Genomic DNA, 11,894 nt, shown 5'->3' with positions numbered 1-11,894 from the left:
CCGCCTAGCGGATCGGCTGTTTATGAGCTTCGCGGAGGAGACTGCAGAGCCTCATTGCACTTCCGGCGGCCAGCACACTCGCGCACACAACCCGGTTCCACCGGGAGGCCGTGCGCACGCGCCGTGGCCGAAATAAGCTCCCGCCTAGCGGATCGGCTGTTTATAAGCACCGCGGAGGAGATCGCGGAGCCTCATTGCACTTCCAGCGGCAAGCACACTCGCGCACGCCGCCCGGAACAACCGGGAGGACGTGCGCATGCGCCAAGTGGCCGAAATAAGCTCCCGCCTCTCGGAGCGGCTGTTTATAAGCACCGCGGAGGAGTTCGCGGAGCCTGATTGCACTTCCAGCAGCCGGCACACTCGCGCACGCTTCATGGTTCCACCGGGAGGCCGTGCGCACGCGCCAAGTGGCCGAAATAAGCTCCCGCCTAGCGGACCGGCTGTTTATAAGCACCGCGGAGGAGACCGCAGAGCCTCATTGCACTTCCAGCGGCAAGCATACTCGCGCACGCCGCCCGGAACAACCGGGAGGCCGTGCGCATGCGCTAAGTGGCCGAAATAAGATCCCGCCTAGCGGATCGGCTGTTTATAAGCACCGCGGAGGAGATAGCGGAGCCTCATTGCACTTCCAGCGGCCAGCACACTCGCGCACGTCTCCCGGTTCCACCGGGAGAACGTGCGCACGCACCAAGTGGCCGAAATAAGCTCCCGCCTAGCGGACCGGCTGTTTATAAGCACCGCGGAGGAGACCGCAGAGCCTCATTGCACTTCCAGCGGCCAGCACACTCGCACACGCCGCCCGATTCCACCTTGAGGCCGTGCGCACGAGCCAAGTGGCCGAAATAAGCTCCCGCCTAGCGGATCGGCTGTTTATAAGCACCGCGGAGGAGATTGCGGAGCCTCATTGCACTTCCAGCGGCCAGCACATTCGGGCACGCTTCCCGGTTCCACCGGGAGGCCGTGCGCACGCGCCAGGTGGCCGAAATAAGCTCCCTTCTAGCGGATTGGCTGTTTATAAGCACCGCGGAGGAGATCGCAGAGCCTCATTGCACTTCCAGCGGCCAGCACACTCACGCACACCGCCCGGCTCCACCGGGAGGCCGTGCGCACGCGCCGTGGCCGAAATAAGCTCCCGCCTAGCGGATCGGCTGTTTATAAGCACCGCGGAGGAGATCGCGGAGCCTCATTGCACTTCCAGCGGCAAGCACACTCGCGCACGCCGCCCGGAACAACCGGAAGGACGTGCGCATGCGCCAAGTGGCCGAAATAAGCTCCCGCCTCTCGGAGCGGCTGTTTATAAGCACCGCGGAGGAGTTCGCGGAGCCGGATTGCACTTCCAGCGGCCGGCACACTCGCGCACGCTTCCTGGTTCCACCGGGAGGCCGTGCGCACGCGCCAAGTGGCCGAAATAAGCTCCCGCCTAGCGGAGCGGCTGTTTATAAGTACCGCGGAGGAGATCGCGGAGCCTCATTGCACTTCCAGCGGCAAGCACACTCGCACACGCCGCCCAACTCCACCGGAAGGCCGTGCGCATGCGCCAAGTGGCCGAAATAAATTCCTGCCTAGCGGATTGGCAATTATAAGCACCACGGAGGAGATCGCGGAGCCTCATTGCACTTCCAGCGGCCAGCACACTCGCGCACACCACCCGGTTCCACCGGGAGGCCGTGCACACGCGCCAAGTGGCCGAAATAAGCTCCCGCCGAGCGGATCGGCTGTTTATAAGCACCGCGGAGGAGATTGCGGAGCCTCATTGCACTTCCAACGGCAAGCATACTCGCGCACGCCGCCCGGAACAACCGGGAGGCCGTGTGCATGCGCTAAGTGGCCGAAATAAGATCCCGCCTAGCGGATCGGCTGTTTTTTAGCACCGCGGAGGAGATAGCAGAGCCTCATTGCACTTCCAGCGGCCAGCACACTCGCGCACGCTTCCCGGTTCCACCGGGAGGCCTTGCGCACGCACCAAGTGGCCGAAATAAGCTCCCGCCTAGCGGACCGGCTGTTTATAAGCACCGCGGAGGAGACCGCAGAGCCTCATTGCACTTCCAGCGGCCAGCACACTCGCACACGCCGCACGATTCCACCTTGAGGCCGTGCGCACGAGCCAAGTGGCCGAAATAAGCTCCCGCCTAGCGGATCGGCTGTTTATAAGCACCGCAGAGGAGACCGCAGAGCCTCATTGCACTTCCAGCGGCAAGCATACTCGCGCACGCCGCCCGGAACAACCAGGAGGCCGTGCGCATGCGCTAAGTGGCCGAAATAAGATCCCTTCTAGCGGATTGGCTGTTTATAAGCACCGCGGAGGAGATCGCAGAGCCTCATTGCACTTCCAGCGGCCAGCACACTCACGCACACCGCCCGGCTCCACCGGGAGGCCGTGCGCACGCGCCGTGGCCGAAATAAGCTCCCGCCTAGCGGATCGGCTGTTTATAAGCACCGCGTAGGAGATCGCGGAGCCTCATTGCACTTCCAGCGGCAAGCACACTGGCGCACGCCGCTCGGAACAACCGGGAGGACGTGCGCATGCGCTAAGTGGCCGAAATAAGCTCCCGCCTCGCGGAGCGGCTGTTTATAAGCACCGCGGAGGAGATCGCGGAGCCTCATTGCACTTCCAGCGGCAAGCACACTCGCGCACGCTTCCTGGTTCCACCGGGAGGCCGTGCGCACGCGCCAAGTGGCCGAAGTAAGCTCCCGCCTAGCGGACCGGCTGTTTATAAGCACCGCGGAGGAGACCGCAGAGCCTCATTGCACTTCCAGCGGCAAGCATACTCGCGCACGCCGCCCGGAACAACCGGGAGGCGGTGCGCACGCGCAAAGTGGCCGAAATAAGCTCCCGCCTAGCGGATCGGCTGTTTATAAGTACTGCGGAGGAGATAGCGGAGCCTCATTGCACTTCCAGCGGCCAGCACACTCGTGCACGCCACCCGGTTCCACCGGGAGGCCGTGCACACGCGCCAAGTGGCCGAAATAAGCTCCCGCCGAGCGGATCGGCTGTTTATAAGCACTGCGGAGGAGATCGTTGAGCCTCATTGCACTTCCAGCGGCAAGCATACTCGCGCACGCCGCCCGGAACAACCGGGAGGCCGTGCACACGCGCCAAGTGGCCGAAATAAGCTACCTTCTAGCGGATTGGCTGTTTATAAGCACCGCGGAGGAGATCGCAGAGCCTCGTTGCACTTCCAGCGGCCAGCACACTCGCGCACGCCGCCCGGAACAACCGAGAGGACGTGCGCATGCGCCAAGTGGCCGAAATAAGCTCCCGCCTAGCAGATCGGCTGTTTATGAGCTCCGCGGAGGAGACTGCAGAGCCTCATTGCACTTCCAGCGGCCAGCACACTCGCGCACACCACCCGGTTCCACCGGGAGGCCGTGCACACGCGCCAAGTGGCCGAAATAAGCTCCCGCCTAGCGGATCGGCTGTTTATAAGCACCGCGGAGGAGATTGCGGAGCCTCATTGCACTTCCAGCGGCCAGCACACTCGCGCACGCTTCCCGGTTCCACCGGGAGGCCATGCGCACGCGCCAGGTGGCCGAAATAAGCTCCCTTCTAGCGGATTGGCTGTTTATAAGCACCGCGGAGGAGATCGCAGAGCCTCATTGCACTTCCAGCGGCCAGCACACTCACGCACACCGCCCGGCTCCACCGGGAGGCCGTGCAAACGCGCCGTGGCCGAAATAAGCTCCCGCCTAGCAGATCGGCTGTTTATAAGCACCGCGGAGAAGATCGCGGAGCCTCATTGCACTTCCAGCGGCAAGCACACTCGCGCACGCCACCCGGAACAACCGGGAGGCCGTGCGCATGCGCTAAGTGGCCGAAATAAGATCCCGCCTAGCGGATCGGCTGTTTATAAGCACCGCGGAGGAGATAGCGGAGCCTCATTGCACTTCCAGCGGCCAGCACACTCGCGCACGCTTCCCGGTTCCACCGGGAGGCCGTGCGCACGCACCAAGTGGCCGAAATAAGCTCCCGCCTAGCGGACCGGCTGTTTATAAGCACCGCGGAGGAGATCGCGGAGCCTCATTGCACTTCCAGCGGCCAGCACACTCGCGCACGCCGCCCGGAACAACCGGGAGGCGGTGCGCACGCGCAAAGTGGCCGAAATAAGCTCCCGCCTAGCGGATCGGCTGTTTATAAGTACTGCGGAGGAGATAGCGGAGCCTCATTGCACTTCCAGCGGCCAGCACACTCGTGCACGCCACCCGGTTCCACCGGGAGGCCGTGCGCACGCGCCAAGTGGCCGAAATAAGCTCCCGCCTAGCGGATGGGCTGTTTATGAGCTCCGCGGAGGAGACTGCAGAGCCTCATTGCACTTCCAGCGGCCAGCACACTCGCGCACACCACCCGGTTCCACCGGGAGGCCGTGCACACGCGCCAAGTGGCCGAAATAAGCTCCCGCCGAGCGGATCGGCTGTTTATAAGCACTGCGGAGGAGATCGCGGAGCCTCATTGCACTTCCAGCGGCAAGCATACTCGCGCACGCCGCCCGGAACAACCGGGAGGCCGTGCGCATGCGCTAAGTGGCCGAAATAAGATCCCGCCTAGCGGATCGGCTGTTTATAAGCACCGCGGAGGAGATAGCGGAGCCTCATTGCACTTCCAGCGGCCAGCACACTCGCGCACGCTTCCCGGTTCCACCGTGAGAACGTGCGCACGCACCAAGTGGCCGAAATAAGCTCCCGCCTAGCGGACTGGCTGTTTATAAGCACCGCGGAGGAGACCGCAGAGCCTCATTGCACTTCCAGCGGCCAGCACACTCGCACACGCCGCCCGATTCCACCTTGAGGCCGTGCGCACGAGCCAAGTGGCCGAAATAAGCTCCCTTCTAGCGGATTGGCTGTTTATAAGCACTGCGGAGGAGATCTTAGAGCCTCATTGCACTTCCAGCGGCCAGCACACTCGCGCACACCGCCCGGCTCCACTGGGAGGCCGTGCGCACGCGCCGTGGCCGAAATAAGCTCCCGCCTAGCGGATCGGCTGTTTATAAGCACCGCGGAGGAAATCGCGGAGCCTCATTGCACTTCCAGCGGCAAGCACACTCGCGCACGCCGCCCGGAACAACCGGGAGGACGTGCGCATGCGCCAAGTGGCCGAAATAAGCTCCCGCCTCTCGGAGCGGCTGTTTATAAGCACCGCGGAGGAGTTCGCGGAGCCTGATTGCACTTCCAGCGGCAGGCACACTCGCGCACGCTTCCTGGTTCCACCGGGAGGCCGTGCGCACGCGCCAAGTGGCCGAAATAAGCTCCCGCCTCGCGGACCGGCTGTTTATAAGCACCGCGGAGGAGACCGCAGAGCCTCATTGCACTTCCAGCGGCAAGCATACTCGCGCACGCCGCCCGGAACAACCGGGAGGCCGTGCGCATGCGCTAAGTGGCCGAAATAAGATCCCGCCTAGCGGATCGGCTGTTTATAAGCACCGCGGAGGAGATAGCGGAGTCTCATTGCACTTCCAGCGGCCAGCACACTCGCGCACGCTTCCCGGTTCCACCGGGAGAACGTGCGCACGCACCAAGTGGCCGAAATAAGCTCCCGCCTAGCGGACCGGCTGTTTATAAGCACCGCGGAGGAGACCGCAGAGCCTCATTGCACTTCCAGCGGCCAGCACACTCGCACACGCCGCCCGATTCCACCTTGAGGCCGTGCGCACGAGCCAAGTGGCCGAAATAAGCTCCCGCCTAGCGGATCGGCTGTTTATAAGCACCGCGGAGGAGATTGCGGAGCCTCATTGCACTTCCAGCGGCCAGCACATTCGGGCACGCTTCCCGGTTCCACCGGGAGGCCGTGCGCACGCGCCAGGTGGCCGAAATAAGTTCCCTTCTAGCGGATTGGCTGTTTATAAGCACCGCGGAGGAGATCACAGAGCCTCATTGCACTTCCAGCGGCCAGCACACTCACGCACACCGCCCGGCTCCACCGGGAGACCGTGCGCACGCGCCGTGGCCGAAATAAGCTCCCGCCTAGCGGATCGGCTGTTTATAAGCACCGCGGAGGAGATCGCGGAGCCTCATTGCACTTCCAGCGGCAAGCACACTCGCGCACGCCGCCCGGAACAACCGGGAGGACGTGCGCATGCGCCAAGTGGCCGAAATAAGCTCCCGCCTCTCGGAGCGGCTGTTTATAAGCACCGCGGAGGAGTTCGCGGAGCCTGATTGCACTTCCAGCGGCCGGCACACTCGCGCACGCTTCCTGGTTCCACCGGGAGATCGTGCGCACGCGCCAAGTGGCCGAAATAAGCTCCCGCCTAGCGGAGCGGCTGTTTATAAGCACCGCGGAGGAGATCGCGGAGCCTCATTGCACTTCCAGCGGCAAGCACACTCGCACACGCCGCCCAACTCCACCGGAAGGCCGTGCGCACGCGCCAAGTGGCCGAAATAAATTCCTGCCTAGCGGATCGGCAATTATAAGCACCATGGAGGAGATCGCGGAGCCTCATTGCACTTCCAGCGGCCAGCACACTCGCGCACACCACCCGGTTCCACCGGGAGGCCGTGCACACGCGCCAAGTGGCCGAAATAAGCTCCCGCCGAGCGGATCGGCTGTTTATAAGCACCGCGGAGGAGATCGCGGAGCCTCATTGCACTTCCAACGCCAAGCATACTCGCGCACGCCGCCCGGAACAACCGGGAGGCCGTGTGCATGCGCTAAGTGGCCGAAATAAGATCCCGCCTAGCGGATCGGCTGTTTATAAGCACCGCGGAGGAGATAGCAGAGCCTCATTGCACTTCCAGCGGCCAGCACACTCGCGCACGCTTCCCGGTTCCACCGGGAGGCCTTGCGCACGCACCAAGTGGCCGAAATAAGCTCCCGCCTAGCGGACCGGCTGTTTATAAGCACCGCGGAGGAGACCGCAGAGCCTCATTGCACTTCCAGCGGCCAGCACACTCGCACACGCCGCCCGATTCCACCTTGAGGCCGTGCGCACGAGCCAAGTGGCCGAAATAAGCTCCCGCCTAGCGGAACGGCTGTTTATCAGAACCGCGGAGGAGATCGCAGAGCCTAATTGCACTTCCAGCAGCCAGGACATTCGCACACGCCGCCCGGCTCCACCGGGAGGCCGTGCGCCCGCGCCAAGTGGCCGAAATAAGCTCCCGCCTAGCGGATCGGCTGTTTATAAGCACCTTGGAGTTGATTGCGGAGCCTGATTGCACTTCCAGTGGCCAGCACACTCGCGCACGCCGCCCGGATCAACCGGGAGGACGTGCGCATGCGCCAAGTGGCCGAAATAAGCTCCCGCCTCTCGGAGCGGCTGTTTATAAGCACCGCGGAGGAGATCGCAGAGCTTCATTGCACTTCCAGCGGCCAGCACACTCGCGCACGCCGCCCGGAACAACCGGGAGGTCGTGCGCATGCGCCTAGTGGCCGAAATAAGCTCCCGCTTAGCGGATTGGCTGTTTATAAGCACCGCGGTGAGATCGCGGAGCCTCATTGCACTTCCAGCGGCCAGCACACTCGCGCACGCCGCCCGGAACAACCGGGAGGCGGTGCGCACGCGCAAAGTGGCCGAAATAAGCTCCCGCCTAGCGGATCGGCTGTTTATAAGTACTGCGGAGGAGATCTCGGAGCCTCATTGCACTTCCAGCGGCAAGCACACTCGCACACGCCGCCCGGAACAACCGGGAGGACGTGCGCATGCGCCAAGTGGCCGAAATAAGCTCCCGCCTCTCGGAGCGGCTGTTTATAAGCACCGCAGAGGAGATCGCAGAGCTTCATTGCACTTCCAGCGGCCAGCACAGTCGCGCACGCCGCCCGGAACAACCGGGAGGCCGTGCGCATGCGCTAAGTGGCCGAAATAAGATCCCGCCTAACGGATCGGCTGTTTATAAGCACCGCGGAGGAGATAGCGGAGCCTCATTGCACTTCCAGCGGCCAGCGCACTCGCGCACGCTTCCCGGTTCCACCGGAAGGCCGTGCACACGCACCAAGTGGCCGAAATAAGCTCCCGCCTAGCGGACCGGCTGTTTATAAGCACCGCGGAGGAGACCGCAGAGCCTCATTGCACTTCCAGCGGCCAGCACACTCGCGCACGCTTCCCGGTTCCACCGGGAGGCCTTGCGCACGCACCAAGTGGCCGAAATAAGCTCCCGCCTAGCGGACCGGCTGTTTATAAGCACCGCGGAGGAGACCGCAGAGCCTCATTGCACTTCCAGCGGCCAGCACACTCGCACACGCCGCCCGATTCCACCTTGAGGCCGTGCGCACGAGCCAAGTGGCCGAAATAAGCTCCCGCCTAGCGGAACGGCTGTTTATCAGAACCGCGGAGGAGATCGCAGAGCCTAATTGCACTTCCAGCAGCCAGGACATTCGCACACGCCGCCCGGCTCCACCGGGAGGCCGTGCGCCCGCGCCAAGTGGCCGAAATAAGGTCCCGCCTAGCGGATCGGCTGTTTATAAGCACCTTGGAGTTGATTGCGGAGCCTGATTGCACTTCCAGTGGCCAGCACACTCGCGCACGCCGCCCGGATCAACCGGGAGGACGTGCGCATGCGCCAAGTGGCCGAAATAAGCTCCCGCCTCTCGGAGCGGCTGTTTATAAGCACCGCGGAGGAGATCGCAGAGCTTCATTGCACTTCCAGCGGCCAGCACACTCGCGCACGCCGCCCGGAACAACCGGGAGGTCGTGCGCATGCGCCTAGTGGCCGAAATAAGCTCCCGCTTAGCGGATTGGCTGTTTATAAGCACCGCGGTGAGATCGCGGAGCCTCATTGCACTTCCAGCGGCCAGCACACTCGCGCACGCCGCCCGGAACAACCGGGAGGCGGTGCGCACGCGCAAAGTGGCCGAAATAAGCTCCCGCCTAGCGGATCGGCTGTTTATAAGTACTGCGGAGGAGATCTCGGAGCCTCATTGCACTTCCAGCGGCAAGCACACTCGCACACGCCGCCCGGAACAACCGGGAGGACGTGCGCATGCGCCAAGTGGCCGAAATAAGCTCCCGCCTCTCGGAGCGGCTGTTTATAAGCACCGCAGAGGAGATCGCAGAGCTTCATTGCACTTCCAGCGGCCAGCACACTCGCGCACGCCGCCCGGAACAACCGGGAGGACGTGCGCATGCGCCAAGTGGCCGAAATAAGCTCCCGCCTACCGGAGCGGCTGTTTATAAGCACCGCAGAGGAGATCGCGGAGCCTCATTGCACTTCCAGCGGCAAGCACACTCGCACACGCCGCCCAACTCTACCGGAAGCCCGTGCGCACGCGCCAAGTGGCCGAAATAAGCTCCCGCCTAGCGGATCGGCTGTTTATAAGCACGGCGGAGGAGATCGTGGAGCCTCATTGCACTTCCAGCGGCAAGCACACTCGCGCACGCCGCCCGGAACAACCGGGAGGCCGTGTACATGCGCCAAGTGGCCGAAATAAGCTCCCGCCTAGCGGATCGGCTGTTTATGAGCACCGCAGAGGAGACTGCAGAGCCTCATTGCACTTCCAGCGGCCAGCACACTCGCGCACGCCACCCGGTTCCACCGGGAGGCCGTGCGCACGCGCGAAGTGGCCGAAATAAGCTCCCGCCGAGCGGATCGGCTGTTTATAAGCACCGCAGAGGAGATCGCGGAGCCTCATTGCACTTCCAGCGGCAAGCATACTCGCGCACGCCGCCCGGAACAACCGGGAGGCCGTGCGCATGCGCTAAGTGGCCGAAATAAGATCCCGCCTAGCGGATCGACTGTTTATAAGCACCGCGGAGGAGATAGCGGAGCCTCATTGCACTTCCAGCGGCCAGCACACTCGCACACGCTTCCCGGTTCCACCGGGAGGCCGTGCGCACGCACCAATTGGCCGAAATAAGCTCCCGCCTAGCGGACCGGCTGTTTATAAGCACCACGGAGGAGACCGCAGAGCCTCATTGCACTTCCAGCGGCCAGCACACTCGCACACGCCGCCCGATTCCACCTTGAGGCCGTGCGCACGGGCCAAGTGGCCGAAATAAGCTCCCGCCTAGCGGACCGGCTGTTTATAAGCACCGCGGAGGAGATCGCGGAGCCTCATTGCACTTCCAGCGGCCAGCACACTCGCGCACGCCGCCCGGATCAACCGGGAGGACGTGCGCATGCGCCAAGTGGCCGAAATAAGCTCCCGCCTCTCGGAGCGGCTGTTTATAAGCACCGCGGAGGGGATCGCAGAGCTTCATTGCACTTCCAGCGGTCAGCACACTCGCGCACGCCGCCCGGAACAACCGGGAGGCGGTGCGCACGCGCAAAGTGGCCGAAATAAGCTCCCGCCTAGCGGATCGGCTGTTTATAAGTACTGCGGAGGAGATCTCGGAGCCTCATTGCACTTCCAGCGGCCAGCACACTCGCGCACGCGCCAAGTGGCCGAAATAAGATCCCGCCTAGCGGATCGGGTGTTTATAAGCACCGCGGAGGAGATAGCGGAGCCTCATTGCACTTCCAGCGGCCAGCACACTCGCGCACGCCCTCCCGGTTCCACCGGGAGGCCGTGCGCACGCACCAAGTGGCCGAAATAAGCTCCCGCCTAGCGGACCGGCTGTTTATAAGCACCGCGGAGGAGACCGCAGAGCCTCATTGCACTTCCAGCGGCCAGCACACTCGCACACGCCGCCCGATTCCACCTTGAGGCCGTGCGCACGAGCCAAGTGGCCGAAATAAGCTCCCGCCGAGCGGATCGGCTGTTTATAAGTACTGCGGAGGAGATCGCGGAGCCTCATTGCACTTCCAGCGGCCAGCACACTCGCGCACGCCACCCGGTTCCACCGGGAGGCCGTGCGCACTTCACCCGGTTCCACCGGGAGGCCGTGCGCACGCGCCAAGTGGCCGAAATAAGCTCCCGCCGAGTGGATCGGCTGTTTATAAGTACTGCGGGGGAGATCGCGGAGCCTCATTGCACTTCCAGCGGCAAGCACACTCGCGCACGCCGCCCGGCTCCACCGGGAGGCCGTGCGCACGCGCCGTGGCCGAAATAAGCTCCCGCCTAGCGGATCGGCTGTTTATAAGCACCGCGGAGGAGATCGCGGAGCCTCATTGCACTTCCAGCGGCAAGCACACTCTCGCACGCCGCCCGGAACAACCGGGAGGACGTGCGCATGCGCCAAGTGGCCGAAATAAGCTCCCGCCTAGCGGAGCGGCTGTTTATAAGCACCGCGGAGGAGATCGTGGAGCCTCATTGCACTTCCAGCGGCAAGCACACTCGCACACGCCGCCCAACTCCAACCGGAAGGCCGTGCGCACGCGCCAAGTGAACGAAATAAATTCCCGCCTAGCGGATCGGCTGTTTATAAGCACCGCGGAGGAGATCGCGGAGCCTCATTGCACTTCCAGCGGCAAGCACACTCGCGCACGCCGCCCGGAACAACCGGGAGGCCGTGTACATGCGGCAAGTGGCCGAAATAAGCTCCCGCCTAGCGGATCGGCTGTTTATGAGCACCGCGGAGGAGACTGCAGAGCCTCATTGCACTTCCAGCGGCCAGCACACTCACGCACACCACCCGGTTCCACCGGGAGGCCGCTCACACGCGCCAAGTGGCCGAAATAAGCTCCCGCCGAGCGGATCGGCTGTTTATAAGCACTGCGGAGGAGATCGCGGAGCCTCATTGCACTTCCAGCGGCAAGCATACTCGCGCACGCCGCCCGGAACAACCGGGAGGCCGTGCACACGCGCCAAGTGGCCGAAATAAGCTCCCTTCTAGCGGATTGGCTGTTTATAAGCACCGCGGAGGAGATCGCAGAGCCTCATTGCACTTCCAGCGGCCAGCACACTCACGCACACCGCCCGGCTCCACCAGGAGGCCGTGCGCACGCGCCAAGTGGCCGAAATAAGCTCCCGCCTAGCGGATCGGCTGTTTATGAGCTCCGCGGAGGAGACTGCAGAGCCTCATTATACTTCCAGCGGCCAGCACACTCGCGCACACCACCCGGTTCCACCGGGAGGCCGTGCACACGCGCCA

The sequence above is a fragment of the Syngnathus floridae genome, chromosome 14 (assembly GCF_059516105.1).
Source record: "Syngnathus floridae isolate MCC-2025c chromosome 14, RoL_Sflo_1.0, whole genome shotgun sequence".
NCBI lineage: Eukaryota > Metazoa > Chordata > Actinopteri > Syngnathiformes > Syngnathidae > Syngnathus > Syngnathus floridae.
This window is presented reverse-complemented; position numbering follows the sequence as displayed.